This window comes from Lampetra fluviatilis, unplaced genomic scaffold, assembly GCF_964198595.1.
Source record: "Lampetra fluviatilis unplaced genomic scaffold, kcLamFluv1.1 SCAFFOLD_348, whole genome shotgun sequence".
NCBI classification, from domain to species: domain Eukaryota; kingdom Metazoa; phylum Chordata; class Hyperoartia; order Petromyzontiformes; family Petromyzontidae; genus Lampetra; species Lampetra fluviatilis.
In genome coordinates, this window is record NW_027620495.1 from 82,501 (window position 1) to 99,123 (window position 16,623).

General features: G+C 55.7%; 1 pseudogene across 1 annotated transcript in view; it reads left to right on the top strand.

Annotated features, from left to right (window-relative positions):
• The window catches only part of LOC144953980 (chromosome-associated kinesin KIF4-like), an 82,791-nt pseudogene extending 81,185 nt beyond the window's left edge, over positions 1–1,606 (top strand). The window contains exon 22 of the transcript XR_013640988.1: positions 797–1,606. The product of XR_013640988.1 is annotated as a chromosome-associated kinesin KIF4-like (transcript). The remainder of the gene's footprint in view (positions 1–796) is intronic.
• Positions 1,607–16,623: the final 15,017 nt, after the last annotated feature.

Below are 16,623 nucleotides of genomic sequence, written 5' to 3' on the forward strand. Positions count from 1 at the left end.
CCTCACCACCACCCTCACCACCACCACCACCCTCACCACCACCCTCACCACCACCCCCACCACCACCCTCACCACCACCCTCACCCACCACCCTCACCACCACCCTCACCACCACCCTCACCACCACCCTCACCCACCACCCTCACCACCACCCTCACCACCACCCTCACCACCACCCTCACCATCATCACCACCCTCACCACCACCCTCACCCACCACCCTCACCCACCACCACCCTCACCACCACCCTCACCACCACCCTCACCCACCACCACCCTCACCACCACCCTCACCACCACCCTCGCCCACCCTCACCACCATCTCCCCACCCTCACCACCATCCTCACCCACCCTCGCCACCACCCTCACCACCACCCTCACCACCCTCACCAACCTCTTCCCACCCACCCTCACCACCGTCTCCCCACCGTCTCCCCACCCTCACCACCCTCACCACCATCATCACCACCATCACCATCATCACCACCATCATCACCATCATCACCACCATCATCATCACCATCATCACCATCATTATCACCACCCTCCCCACCACCCTCACCCACCACCCTCACCCACCACCATCACCACCATCACCACCCTCACCACCACCCTCACCACCACCGTCACCCACCCTCACCACCCTCACCACCACCCTCCCCACCACCCTCACCACCACTCTCACCATTGTCTCCCACCCTCACCACCCTCCCCACCACCCTCACCACCACCCTCACCACCACCCTCACCACCACCCTCACCACCTCCCCACGCTCTCCCCACGCCCTTCCCGCAGGTGCTCAAGGAGATGGGTGGCACTGGGCTGCTGTCTGCGCTGTCGGACCCCTCTCTGCGTTCATCTCTGCTCACCAACTCCAGCCCCCCCGTTCAAGAGCCACACGCCAGAGGCAGCAACAGCGGTGGTGGTGGTGGCACCAGCGGTGGTGGTGGTGGTGGTGGTGGTAACAGCGGTGGTGGCGGTGGTGGTGGTGGTGGTGGTGGCACCAGCGGTGGTGGAGGAGGCGTCAAGAAGCGGCGGCTTCTGGAGCTGGGTCACTCGGGGCTGATGGCCGCCTGCTCGCCCGCACCGCACATGTGACGGCGTCGTCGTGGTCACGGCGATGGCGGCGTCGTCGTCACGGCAACGTGGTGTCGGTGGCTGTGTCGCGGTTTCGTCGTCGTCACGGCGACAGCGTCGTCGTGGTCACGGCGATGGCGGCGTCGTCGTCACGGCAACGTGGTGTCGGTGGCTGTGTCGCGGTTTCGTCGTCGTCACGGCGACAGCGTCGTCGTGGTCACGGCGATGGCGTCGTCGTCACGGCAACGTGGTGTCGGTGGCTGTGTCGCGGTTTCGTCGTCGTCACGGCGACAGCGTCGTCGTGGTCGCGGCGATGGCGTCGTCGTCGTCACGGCAACGTGGTGTCGGTGGCTGTGTCGCGGTTTCGTCGTCGTCACGGCGACAGCGTCGTCGTGGTCACGGCGATGGCGTCGTCGTCGTCACGGCAACGTGGTGTCGGTGGCTGTGTCGCGGTTTCGTCGTCGTCACGGCGACAGCGTCGTCGTGGTCGCGGCGATGGCGGCGTCGTCGTCACGGCAACGTGGTGTCGGTGGCTGTCGCGGTTTCGTCGTCGTCACGGCGACAGCGTCGTCGTGGTCACGGCGATGGCGTCGTCGTCACGGCAACGTGGTGTCGGTGGCTGTGTCGCGGTTTCGTCGTCGTCACGGCGACAGCGTCGTCGTGGTCGCGGCGATGGCGTCGTCGTCACGGCAACGTGGTGTCGGTGGCTGTGTCGCGGTTTCGTCGTCGTCACGGCGACATCGTCGTCGTGGTCACGGCGATGGCGGCGTCGTCGTCACGGCAACGTGGTGTCGGTGGCTGTGTCGCGGTTTCGTCGTCGTCACGGCGACAGCGTCGTCGTCGTCACGGCGACCGAAGTCACGAGAGCGCTCATGAAAGGTGGCGGCACCGTGACGGTCTCATCTGCGGCTCCGCTCGGCAAACGGTGGGGACACCACCAGCGGCACTACCGCCGAGTTGCCGTGCTGGACTGTTGTGTGTTGTTGTTGTTGTGTGTTAGTGTTGCTGTTGTGTGTTGTTGTGTGTTAGTGTTGTTGTTGTTGTGTGTTAGTGTTGCTGTTGTGTGTTGTTGTTGTGTGTTAGTGTTGCTGTTGTGTGTTGTTGTTGTGTGTTAGTGTTGCTGTTGTGTGTTGTTGTGTGTTGGTGTTGCTGTTGTGTGTTGTTGTTAGTTTGTTGTTGTGTGTTGTTGTTGTGTGTTGGTGTTGCTGTTGTGTGTTGTTGTGTGTTAGTGTTAGTTGTGTGTTGTGTGTTGTTGTGTGTTAGTGTTGCTGTTGTGTGTTGTTGTGTGTTAGTTGTGTGTTGTGTGTTGTTGTTGTGTGTTAGTGTGTTGTTTGGCACACTAACACACAACAACAACTACGTCAACAACAACTACGTCAACAACAACAACGTACACACAACAACAACTACGTCAACAACAACTACGTCAACAACAACTACGTCAACTACGTACACACAACAACAACTACGACAACAACTACGTCAACTACGTACACACAACAACAACTACGTCAACAACAACAACTACGTACACACAACAACAACTACGTCAACAACAACTACGTCAACAACAACAACAACTACGTCAACAACAACAACAACTACGTCAACAACAACAACAACTACGTCAACAACAACAACAACTACGTCAACAACAACAACTACGTAAACAACAACAACAACTACGTCTACAACAACAACAACTACGTCTACAACAACAACAACTACGTCTACAACAACAACAACAACTACGTCTACAACAACAACAACAACTACGTCTACAACAACAACAACAACTACGTCTACAACAACAACAACAACTACGTCTACAACAACAACAACTACGTCTACAACAACAACAACAACTACGTCTACAACAACAACAACAACTACGTCTACAACAACAACAACAACTACGTCTACAACAACAACAACAACTACGTCTACAACAACAACAACAACTACGTCTACAACAACAACAACAACTACGTCTACAACAACAACAACAACTACGTCTACAACAACAACAACAACTACGTCTACAACAACAACAACAACTACGTCTACAACAACAACAACAACTACGTCTACAACAACAACAACAACTACGTCTACAACAACAACAACGTCTACAACAACAACAACAACTACGTCAACAACAACAACAACTACGTCTACAACAACAACAACAACTACGTCTACAACAACAACAACAACTACGTCAACAACAACAACAACAACTACGTCAACAACAACAACAACTACGTCAACAACAACAACTACGTCAACAACAACTACGTCAACTACGTCAACAACAACTACGTCAACTACGTCAACAACAACTACGTCAACTACGTCAACTACGTCAACTACGTCAACTACGTCAACTACGTCAACAACAACTACGTCAACTACGTCAACAACAACTACGTCAACAACAACAACAACAACTACGTCAACAACAACAACTACGTCAACAACAACAACAACAACAACTACGTCAACAACAACAACTACGTCAACAACAACAACAACAACTACGTCAACAACAACAACAACAACTACGTCAACAACAACAACAACAACTACGTCAACAACAACAACAACAACTACGTCAACAACAACAACAACAACTACGTCAACAACAACAACAACAACTACGTCAACAACAACAACAACAACTACGTCAACAACAACAACAACAACTACGTCAACAAAAACAACAACAACTACGTCAACAAAAACAACAACAACTACGTCAACAACAACAACAACAACTACGTCAACAACAACAACAACAACTACGTCAACAACAACAACAACAACTACGTCAACAACAACAACAACAACTACGTCAACAACAACAACAACAACTACGTCAACAACAACTACGTCAACAACTACGTCAACAACAACAACAACAACTACGTCAACAACAACTACGTCAACAACTACGTCAACAACAACTACGTCAACAACTACGTCAACAACAACTACGTCAACAACTACGTCAACAACAACTACGTCAACAACTACGTCAACAACTACGTCAACAACTACGTCAACAACAACAACAACAACTACGTCAACAACAACAACAACAACTACGTCAACAACAACATCCGCCGTTCACCACTAAGTGGCAGTGACAGCGCTTGTGCCAGGCTAGGTGCACATTGAGGCTACCACGTGAAGTGTCGAACGCCCCCCGCCGGCAGGAGGTCACGTGGCAGACCCAGCAGGTGCCACGGGTCGACTGACCGAGATGACCGGCTTATGCACCAGCTGTGTCACGTACCTGTGCCAGGCTAGGTGCAGGAGGTCACGGGGCAGACCCAGCGGGTGCCACGGGTCGACTGACCGAGATGACCGGCTTATGCACCAGCTGTGTCACGTACCTGTGCCAGGCTAGGTGCAGGAGGTCACGGGGCAGACCCAGCAGGTGCCACGGGTCGACTGACCGAGATGACCGGCTTATGCACCAGCTGTGTCACGTACCTGTGCCAGGCTAGGTGCAGGAGGTCACGGGGCAGACCCAGCGGGTGGCACGGGTCGACTGACCAAGACGACTGCCCGATGCACCAGCTGTGCCCCCCACTGTGCCAGGCTAGGTGCACGCAAAAGACAAAGATCCCCCGTATAGCCTGAACAGGCTGTCGGGGCAAATGCTTGCTGCTGCTGCTTAGTTTAGTTGGCTCTGCAAGCGTGCGGTGGTGGCGGTGGCGGTGGTGGTGGCGGTGGTGGTGGCGGCGGTGGCGGTGGTGGTGGTGATGGCGGTGGCGGTGGTGGTGGCGGTGGTGGTGGCGGTGGTAAATGTCGCACTGTGTGTGTGTGTGGCAAGGTCGTGGTCCGTGAGCTTTTGTCGGAGGGGAAAAATGTTTAGCTGCCAGAGTGTGTCACGCCGTGTCCGTCTTTCTCGCTGTCTCTCTCGTTGTTTTTCTCGCTCTGTCTTTGTCTGTGTCTCTCTGTGTGTGTGTGTGTGTCTGTCTCTCTGTGTGTGTGTTTGTATGTCCGTCGACTCGATGGTTGCGTGACGATGATGGTGGTGGAGGCACTGAGTCGGTTCGGATGGATTTAGAGTTCCACGGTTCAGCCACCCGCGACGAATTAGCAGCAGGCAAGATTGTCCGGGTGTGTAGTGTGCGTTGTGTGTGTGTCATGTGTGTGGTGCGTTGTGTGTGTGTGTGGTGCGTTGTGTTTGTGTGTCGTGTGTGTGTGGTGCGTTGTGTGTGTGTGGTGCGTTGTGTGTCTGTGGTGCGTGTCATGTGTGTGGTCCGTTGTGTGTCATGTGTGTGTGTGTGGTTGTGTGTGTGTGATGCGTTGTGTGTGTGTGTGGTGCGTTGTGTGTGTGTGTGGTGCGTTTTATTGTGTGTGGTGCGTTTTATTGTGTGTGTGGTGCGTTTTATTGTGTGTGTGTGTGGTGCGTTGTGTGTGTGTGTGGTGCGTTGTGTGTGTGTGTGGTGCGTTGTGTGTGGTGCGTTGTGTGTGTGTGTGGTGCGTTTTATTGTGTGTGTGGTGCGTTGTGTGTGGTGCGTTGTGTGTCGTGTGTGTGTGTGGTGCGTTGTGTGTGTGTGTGTGGTGCGTTGTGTGGTGTGTGTGTGTGTGTGGTGCGTTGCGTGTGTGTGTGTGTGTGTGGTGCGTTGCGTGTGTGTGTGTGTGTGGTGCGTTGTGTGTGTGTGGTGCGTTGTGTGTGTGCGTTGTGTGTGTGCGGTGCGTTGTGTGTGTGTGGTGCGTTGTGTGTAATGTGAGTATGAATGTACCTATTGTCATTTTAACACAGGCTTTCGCTACCAATGTCATCCGTGATTGAGGTTGTGTTTTTTTAGGGTGGGGGGGGGGGGTGCGGGGGCTTAGATCGTGTACGTATATGAATGTGTCGTTAAACCCGCCACCACCCGACACAGCCACCTAGTGAACATGAGTGTCGTGTGAACAGCACACAGCCTAGTGTAGTGTATAGTGTAGTGTATAGTGTAGTGTATAATGTTGTATACTAGTACAGCACTAGTGTATAGTGTAGTATACTAGTACATCACTACACCGCCTGTGTTGGAGATGTAGTGCTGTACTAGTATACATTATACACTACACACTAGTGCTGTACTAGTATACTACACTATACACTACACTATACACTACAAGCCACAACATTTGCCGTGGCGTCTCCCCAGTTGCTGTACTAGTGACGAATTGACACGTTTTGTTCCTGATAACCCTTACTCTAGCTGGCTGTGTCGGGTGGTGGCGGGTTTAACAACACAACATTTATATTTTCACGCGAACTAACCCAACACACAAACCCTCTGTTATCGACTCGTTGTCATGATTGTTGAATAAAGAATTTTTTAAGGTTTTTCGGTTGATTGAAATTTTATTAGAGAGCTGTGGATGAAGGAGGGAGCTGTGGGTGGAAGAGAGAGCTGTGGGTGAAGGAGGGAGCTGTGGGTGAAGGAGAGAGCTGTGGGTGAAGGAGGGAGCTGTGGGTGAAGGAGGGAGCTGTGGGTGAAGGAGGGAGCTGTGGGTGAAGGAGAGAGCTGTGGGTGAAGGAGGGAGCTGTGGATGAAGGAGAGAGCTGTGGATGAAGGAGGGAGCTGTGGATGAAGGAGAGAGCTGTGGGTGAAGGAGGGAGCTGTGGATGAAGGATGGAGCTGTGGGTGAAGGAGGGAGCTGTGGGTGAAGGAGGGAGCTGTGGGTGAAGGAGAGAGCTGTGGGTGAAGGAGGGAGCTGTGGATGAAGGAGGGAGCTGTGGGTGAAGGAGAGAGCTGTGGATGAAGGAGGGAGCTGTCGATGAAGGAGAGAGCTGTGGGTGAAGGAGAGAGCTGTGGATGAAGGAGGGAGCTGTCGATGAAGGAGGGAGCTGTGGGTGAAGGAGAGAGCTGTGGATGAAGGAGGGAGCTGTGGATGAAGGAGAGAGCTGTGGGTGAAGGAGGGAGCTGTGGGTGAAGGAGAGAGCTGTGGATGAAGGAGGGAGCTGTGGGTGAAGGAGGGAGCTGTGGGTGAAGGAGGGAGCTGTGGGTGAAGGAGGGAGCTGTGGGTGAAGGAGAGAGCTGTGGATGAAGGAGGGAGCTGTGGGTGAAGGAGGGAGCTGTGGGTGAAGGAGAGAGCTGAGGATGAAGGAGGGAGCTGTGGGTGAAGGAGAGAGCTGTGGATGAAGGAGGGAGCTGTGGGTGAAGGAGGGAGCTGTGGGTGAAGGAGGGAGCTGTGGATGAAGGAGAGAACTGTGGATGAAGGAGAGAGCTGTGGGTGAAGGAGGGAGCTGTGGGTGAAGGAGAGAGCTGTGGGTGAAGGAGGGAGCTGTGGATGAAGGAGGGAGCTGTGGGTGAAGGAGGGAGCTGTGGATGAAGGAGAGAGCTGTGGGTGAAGGAGGGAGCTGTGGGTGAAGGAGAGAGCTGTGGGTGAAGGAGGGAGCTGTGGGTGAAGGAGGGAGCTGTGGGTGAAGGAGGGAGCTGTGGGTGAAGGAGGGAGCTGTGGATGAAGGAGGGAGCTGTGGGTGAAGGAGGGAGCTGTGGGTGAAGGAGAGAGCTGTAGGTGAAGGAGAGAGCTGTAGGTGAAGGAGGGAGCTGTGGGTGAAGGAGAGAGCTGTGGGTGAAGGAGAGAGCTGTGGGTGAAGGAGGGAGCTGTAGGTGAAGGACAGAGCTGTAGGTGAAGGAGGGAGCTGTGGGTGAAGGAGAGAGCTGTAGGTGAAGGAGAGAGCTGTAGGTGAAGGAGGGAGCTGTGGATGAAGGAGGGAGCTGTGGATGAAGGAGGGAGCTGTGCTGTGGATGAAGGAGGGAGCTGTGGGTGAAGGAGGGAGCTGTGGGTGAAGGAGAGAGCTGTAGGTGAAGGAGGGAGCTGTGGGTGAAGGAGAGAGCTGTGGGTGAAGGAGGGAGCTGTGGGTGAAGGAGAGAGCTGTAGGTGAAGGAGAGAGCTGTGGGTGAAGGAGAGAGCTGTGGGTGAAGGAGGGAGCTGTGGATGAAGGAGGGAGCTGTGGGTGAAGGAGGGAGCTGTGGGTGAAGGAGAGAGCTGTAGGTGAAGGAGGGAGCTGTGGATGAAGGAGGGAGCTGTGGGTGAAGGAGAGAGCTGTAGGTGAAGGAGAGAGCTGTAGGTGAAGGAGGGAGCTGTGGGTGAAGGAGAGAGCTGTGGGTGAAGGAGAGAGCTGTAGGTGAAGGAGGGAGCTGTGGATGAAGGAGGGAGCTGTGGGTGAAGGAGGGAGCTGTGGGTGAAGGAGGGAGCTGTGGGTGAAGGAGGGAGCTGTGGGTGAAGGAGGGAGCTGTAGGTGAAGGAGAGAGCTGTGGGTGAAGGAGAGAGCTGTGGGTGAAGGAGAGAGCTGTAGGTGAAGGAGGGAGCTGTGGGTGAAGGAGAGAGCTGTGGATGAAGGAGAGAGCTGTAGGTGAAGGAGGGAGCTGTAGGTGAAGGAGAGAGCTGTGGGTGAAGGAGAGAGCTGTGGGTGAAGGAGAGAGCTGTGGGTGAAGGAGGGAGCTGTGGATGAAGGAGGGAGCTGTGTGTGAAGGAGGGAGCTGTCGATGAAGGAGAGAGCTGTGGATGAAGGAGGGAGCTGTGGGTAAAGGAGGGAGCTGTGGATGAAGGAGGGAGCTGTGTGTGAAGGAGGGAGCTGTCGATGAAGGAGGGAGCTGTCGATGAAGGAGAGAGCTGTGGGTGAAGGAGGGAGCTGTGGGTGAAGGAGGGAGCTGTGGATGAAGGAGGGAGCTGTGTGTGAAGGAGGGAGCTGTCGATGAAGGAGAGAGCTGTGGGTGAAGGAGGGAGCTGTGGGTGAAGGAGGGAGCTGTGGGTGAAGGAGGGAGCTGTGTGTGAAGGAGGGAGCTGTCGATGAAGGAGAGAGCTGTGGATGAAGGAGGGAGCTGTGGGTGAAGGAGAGAGCTGTGGATGAAGGAGGGAGCTGTGGATGAAGGAGGGAGCTGTGGGTGAAGGAGAGAGCTGTGGGTGAAGGAGAGAGCTGTGGATGAAGGAGGGAGCTGTGGATGAAGGAGAGAGCTGTGGATGAAGGAGGGAGCTGTGGGTGAAGGAGAGAGCTGTGGGTGAAGGAGAGAGCTGTGGATGAAGGAGGGAGCTGTGGGTGAAGGAGGGAGCTGTGGGTGAAGGAGAGAGCTGTGGGTGAAGGAGGGAGCTGTGGGTGAAGGAGAGAGCTGTGGATGAAGGAGGGAGCTGTGGGTGAAGGAGAGAGCTGTGGATGAAGGAGGGAGCTGTGGGTGAAGGAGGGAGCTGTGGATGAAGGAGAGAGCTGTGGGTGAAGGAGAGAGCTGTGGGTGAAGGAGAGAGCTGTGGATGAAGGAGGGAGCTGTGGGTGAAGGAGGGAGCTGTGGGTGAAGGAGGGAGCTGTGGATGAAGGAGAGAGCTGTGGGTGAAGGAGGGAGCTGTGGGTGAAGGAGGGAGCTGTGGGTGAAGGAGGGAGCTGTGGATGAAGGAGGGAGCTGTGGGTGAAGGAGAGAGCTGTGGGTGAAGGAGGGAGCTGTGGGTGAAGGAGGGAGCTGTGGGTGAAGGAGGGAGCTGTGGGTGAAGGAGGGAGCTGTGGGTGAAGGAGGGAGCTGTGGATGAAGGAGAGAGCTGTGGATGAAGGAGGGAGCTGTGGGTGAAGAAGAGAGCTGTGGGTGAAGGAGAGAGCTGTGGGTGAAGGAGGGAGCTGTGGGTGAAGGAGGGAGCTGTGGGTGAAGGAGAGAGCTGTGGGTGAAGGAGGGAGCTGTGGGTGAAGGAGGGAGCTGTGGGTGAAGGAGAGAGCTGTGGGTGAAGGAGAGAGCTGTGGGTGAAGGAGGGAGCTGTGGGTGAAGGAGGGAGCTGTGGGTGAAGGAGGGAGCTGTGAATGAAGGAGGGAGCTGTGGATGAAGGAGGGAGCTGTGGATGAAGGAGGGAGCTGTGGGTGAAGGAGGGAGCTGTGGATGAAGGAGAGAGCTGTGGGTGAAGGAGAGAGCTGTGGATGAAGGAGAGAGCTGTGGATGAAGGAGGGAGCTGTGGGTGAAGGAGGGAGCTGTGGGTGAAGGAGAGAGCTGTGGGTGAAGGAGGGAGCTGTGGGTGAAGGAGAGAGCTGTGGATGAAGGAGAGAGCTGTGGGTGAAGGAGAGAGCTGTGGGTGAAGGAGAGAGCTGTGGATGAAGGAGAGAGCTGTGGATGAAGGAGGGAGCTGTGGGTGAAGGAGGGAGCTGTGGGTGAAGGAGAGAGCTGTGGGTGAAGGAGGGAGCTGTGGGTGAAGGAGAGAGCTGTGGGTGAAGGAGGGAGCTGTGGGTGAAGGAGAGAGCTGTGGATGAAGGAGAGAGCTGTGGGTGAAGGAGGGAGCTGTGGGTGAAGGAGAGAGCTGTGGATGAAGGAGGGAGCTGTGGGTGAAGGAGGGAGCTGTGGGTGAAGGAGGGAGCTGTGGGTGAAGGAGGGAGCTGTGGGTGAAGGAGAGAGCTGTGGATGAAGGAGAGAGCTGTGGGTGAAGGAGAGAGTTGTGGGTGAAGGAGGGAGCTGTGGATGAAGGAGGGAGCTGTGGGTGAAGGAGGGAGTTGTGGACACACACAGACACACTGATAAAGACAAAGGTCCCCCGTGTAGCCTCTAGCAGACTGCTGGGGCAAGTGCTGTTAGCGAGCACCTATGAAAACTAGCAAAGCACTCGAGGGGGTGGGTGGCCAGCACCACACCCGGCCGCCTTTGTCTCCCCAGTGGCGATGTTTACACACCGCACCAGGTACTCATTTGAGGCTGAGTCGACCTAGGGGAGCCCCACGACCGGTTCAGATAATCGTCACTGGTGATGTTGGCCGCGAGCGGGAATCGAACTCGGGTCGCCGGGTTCGCAGCGTAGCGCTAACCACTACACCCACCGCTCCCCACAGAGACTCACAAACACACAAACCTTCTGTATACTTTATTGCAATTTGCTGTTGCTGTAACATGTACACACATCTATGGCTTGGGTACATCTCCAGATCTCCTTGGTTCTTTCGGTAAAGTCGTCACGTAGAAGGGAAGTAATAAAATAACAAAAATTAAACTTCATAAAATAATTCTCACGACGTTTCGGCCACAACGCAAGCAGCCGTCCCTCAGGTGGAGACCAGGTCTGTCGGAAAGACAGCGTCTGAATGAACACCACCAAGCAAATGCCTTTGTCAAGGCGCCCTTCGTCCTCTAACTCAGCTTAAATAGACGCTCCAAGCCTGGTGGGTGTTTCATTCAGACGCTGTCTTTCCGACAGACCTGGTCTCCACCTGAGGGACGGCTGCTTGCGTTGTGGCCGAAACGTCGTGAGAATTCTTTTATGAAGTTTTATATTTTTATCATTTTATTAATTCCCTTCTACGCGACGACTTTACCGAAAGAACCAAGAAGATGAATCCCTGCAGTCACGAAAACAGCTTTAAATCGATCGAAAAAATCTCCAGATCTGTGGGTCTCTCTGGTCCTCCTCGGAGTCGCTGTGTCCACCACACATCGTGTCAATCGCCTCTCTCCGTCTCGTTCGTGCCAACATGGCTCCAGTCTCAGTGTGGGACGTTGAGTCTCTACGAACCTCTATGGATGTCAATGGCTCTACGAGTTTATGAATCTCAATGCGTCTCTACGGATCTGCAGTGGGTGGGTGGGTGGGTGGACGGGTGGGTGGACGTGTGTGTGGATGGGTGGATGTGTGAGTGGGTGGGTGAGTGGGTGAGTGGGTGGGTGGGTGGTTGGGTGGGAGGGTGAGTGGGTGGGTGGGTGGGTGAGTGGGTGGGTGGGTGAGTGAGTGGGTGAGTGAGTGGGTGAGTGAGTGGGTGAGTGGATGGGTGGGTGGGTGGATGGATGGGTGGGTAGTTGGGTGGGTGAGTGGGTGGGTGAGTGGGTGGATGGGTGAGTGGGTGGGTGGGTGGGTAAGTGGGTGGGTGGGTGAGTTGATGGGTGGATGGGTGGATGGGTGAGTGGGTGAGTGGACGAGTGGGTGAGTGGACGTGTGGGTGGATGGGTGGGTGAGTGGGTGGGTGGGTGAGTGGGTGGGTGGGTGGATGGATGTGTGGGTGAGTGGGTGAGTGAGTGGGTGAGTGGATGGGTGGGTGGGTGGACGTGTGGGTGGGTGGGTGAGTGGATGAGTGGGTGAGTGGCTGGGTGGCTGGGTGGTGGGGGTTGGTGTGTCCACCATGAACCTGATGCTCTGTGTTTTTGTTTGTTGTTGTTGTTTGTTTGTTTGTAAACCAACGAGTGGGCGTTCGGCTTCGCCGCGAGAAAACGTTCAAGTATTTTTTTTAAAACAACAACAACAACAACGACGACGACGACAACAACAACAACGACGACAACAGCGAGAATTGCCCTCCCTGACGAAGCCGAGTTCACGACACACACACAGACACACACACACACACAGACACACACACAGACACACACACAGACACACACACAGACACACACAGACACACACAGACACACACACAGACACACACACAGACACACACACAGACACACACACAGACACACACACACACACAGACACACACACAGACACACACAGACACACACAGACACACACACAGACACACACACAGAGTCAAACGCTCCTTGATGGCTCGCAATACATTACGGGGGTGAACGCACACGCGGATTGTGTGTGTGTGTGTGACTGTGTACGTGTGTGTGGTGTGTGTGTGACGTGCGTGTGTGGTGTGTGTGTGGTGTGTGACGTGTGTGTGTGTGTGGTGTGTGTGTATCTGTGTGTGTGACTGTGTACGTGTGTGTGTGTGTGGTGTGTGTCTGTGTGTGTCTGTGTGACGTGCGTGTGTGGTGTGTGTGTGTGTGGTGTGTGACGTGTGTGTGTGTGTGGTGTGTGTGTATCTGTGTGTGTGTGTCTGTGTCTGTGTGTGCCTGTGTGTGTGTCTGTGTGTGTGTGTGTGTCTGTGTGTGTGTGTCTGTGTGTGTGTGTCTGTGTGTGTGTCTGTGTGTGTGATGTCACACACACACGTCACACACACACACACGCGTCACCACCGTGACCCCCCCGCGCCCACGCAGGTCACGCCTCGCTGACGGGGTCGTGACCTTCGACCCCCCTACATTTGCTCGTAGAGGTCAGAGATGGCGAGGGGCACGGTGGGGGCCGCGGTGACGTCACCCCCGGGGGGGTCACGACCCCCCGCGGTGCGGCCGTCGCTGCAGCGCCACGAGTGGTGGGGGCGGATACTGCACCTGATCCTCTACACACACGTGACACACAGACACACATATATACATATATATACATATATACACACACATATACATACATACACACACAGTGACACACACACACACAGCGCCACGAGTGGTGGGGGCGGATACTGCACCTGATCCTCTACACACACGTGACACACAGACATATACATATATATATACATATATACACATATATACATACACACACACAGTGACACACAGACATATACATATATACATATATACACACACACACACACGTGACACACAGACACACATATATACATATATATATATACATATATACACACACATATACATACACACACACACAGTGACACACACACATATACATACACACACACACAGTGACACACACACACAGTGACACACACACATATACATACACACACAGTGACACACACACACACAGTGACACACAACAAATACAGACAAATATCCCCCGTATAGCCTTAACAGACTGTAGGGGCAAGTGCTGTTAGCGAGCACCTATGAAGGCCAGAACGGCACACGAGGGGGTGGGTGGCCAGCAGACCACGCCCGACCGCCTTTGTCTCCCCAGTGGCGATGTTTACACACCGCACCAGGTACTCATTTAAGGCTGAGTCGACCTAGGGGAGGCCCAGGACCGGTTTAGATAATCGTCACTGGTGTTAGCCGTGAGCGGGAATCGAACCCGGGTCGCCAGGTTCATAGCGCAGCGTAGCGCTAACCACTACACCCACCACTCCCCCACACACAGACACACACACACAGTGACACACACACACAGTGACACACACACACACAGTGACACACACACACAGTGACACACACACACAGTGACACACACACACAGTGACACACACACACAGTGACACACACACACACACACAGTGACACACACACACAGTGACACACACACAGTGACACACACACAGTGACACACACACACACACAGTGACACACACACAGTGACACACACACACACACACAGCGCCACGAGTGGTGGGGGCGGATACTGCACCTGATCCTCTACACACACGTGACACACAGACATATACACATATACATATATATACACACACACAGTGACACACACACAGTGACACACACACACAGACACATATATACATATAGATAGACACAGACACATATACATACATATACATACACACAGACACATATACCTACATACACACAGACACATATACCTACATACACACAGACACACACACACAGACACACACACAGTGACACACACAGACACACACACACACAGACACACAGACACACACAGACACACACACACAAAAGAGCCCCCGTATAGCATTAACAGACTGTAGGGGCAAGTGCTGTTAGCGAGCACCTAATGAAGGCCACCACCACCACCCCCACTCACCACCACCACCACTCACCACCACCACCACCACTCACCACCACCCCCACTCACCACCACCCCCACTCACCACCACCCCACTCACCACCACCACCACCCCCACTCACCACCACCCCCACTCACCACCACCCCCCACTCACCACCACCCCCACTCACCACCACCCCCACTCACCACCACCACCACCCCCACTCACCACCACCCCCACTCACCACCACCACCACTCACCACCACCCCCACTCACCACCACCCCCGCTCACCACCACCACCACCACCCCCACTCACCCCCACTCACCACCACCACCACTCACCACCACCCCCACTCACCACCACCCCCACCACCACCCCCACTCACCACCACCACTCACCACCACCCCCACTCACCACCACCCCCACTCACTACCACCACCACCACCACCACTCACCACCACCCCTACTCACCACCACCACCCCCACTCACCACCACCCCCACTCACCACCACCCCCACTCACCACCACCACCACCCCCACTCACCACCACCACCACCACCACCCCCACTCACCACCCCCACTCACCACCACAACTCACCCCCACTCACCACCACCTCCACTCACCACCACCACCACTCACCACCACCACTCACCACCCCCACTCACCACCACTCACCACCCCCACTCACCACCACCACTCACCACCACCACTCACCACTCACCCTCACTCACCCCCCACGCTGCACCAACCTGCATCAGAGAACCCCTTTGTCGTGCCACCACCACCACCCCCACTCACCACTCACTCACCACCACCACTCACCACTCACCCCCACTCACCACCACCTCCACTCACCACCACTCACCACCACCCCCACTCACCCCCACTCACCACCACCACTCACCACCACCACCACCACCCCCACTCACCCCTACTCACCACCACCCCCACTCACCCCCACTCACCACCACCACTCACCACCACCACCACCACCCCCACTCACCCCCACTCACCACCACCACTCACCACCACCACCACCACCCCCACTCACCCCGACTCACCACCACCACTCACCACCACCACCACCACCCCCCACTCACCCCCACTCACCACCACCACTCACCACCACCACCACCACCACCCCCACTCACCCCCCACTCACCCCGCACTCACCACCACCACTCACCACCACCACCACCCCCACTCACCCCCACTCACCACCACCACTCACCACCACCACCCCCACTCACCCCCACTCACCACCACCACTCACCACCACCACTCACCCCCACTCACCACCACCACTCACCACCACCACCACCACCACCACCCCCACTCACCCCCACTCACCACCACCACTCACCACCACCACTCACCCCCACTCACCCCCACCACTCACCCCCACTCACCACCACCACTCACCCCCACTCACCCCCACTCACCACCACCACTCACCCCCACTCACCACCACCCCCACTCACCCCCACTCACCACCCCCACTCACCACCACCACCACCACCCCCACTCACCCCCACTCACCACCACCACTCACCACCACCACCACCACCCCCACTCACCCCCACTCCACCACTCACCACCACCACTCACCCCCACTCACCCCCACCACTCACCCCCACTCACCACCACCACTCACCCCCCACTCACCCCCACTCACCACCATCACTCACCCCCACTCACCACCACCCCCACTCACCCCCACTCACCACCACCACTCACCACCACCACCACCACCCCCACTCACCCCGACTCACCACCACCACTCACCACCACCACCACCACCCCCACTCACCCCCACTCACCACCACCTCACCACCACCACCACCACCACCCCCACTCACCCCCACTCACCCCCACTCACCACCACCACTCACCACCACCACCACCCCCACTCACCCCCACTCACCACCACCACTCACCACCACCACCCCCACTCACCCCCCACTCACCACCACCACTCACCACACACCACCCCCACTCACCCCCACTCACCACCACCACTCACCACCACCACCACCACCCCCACTC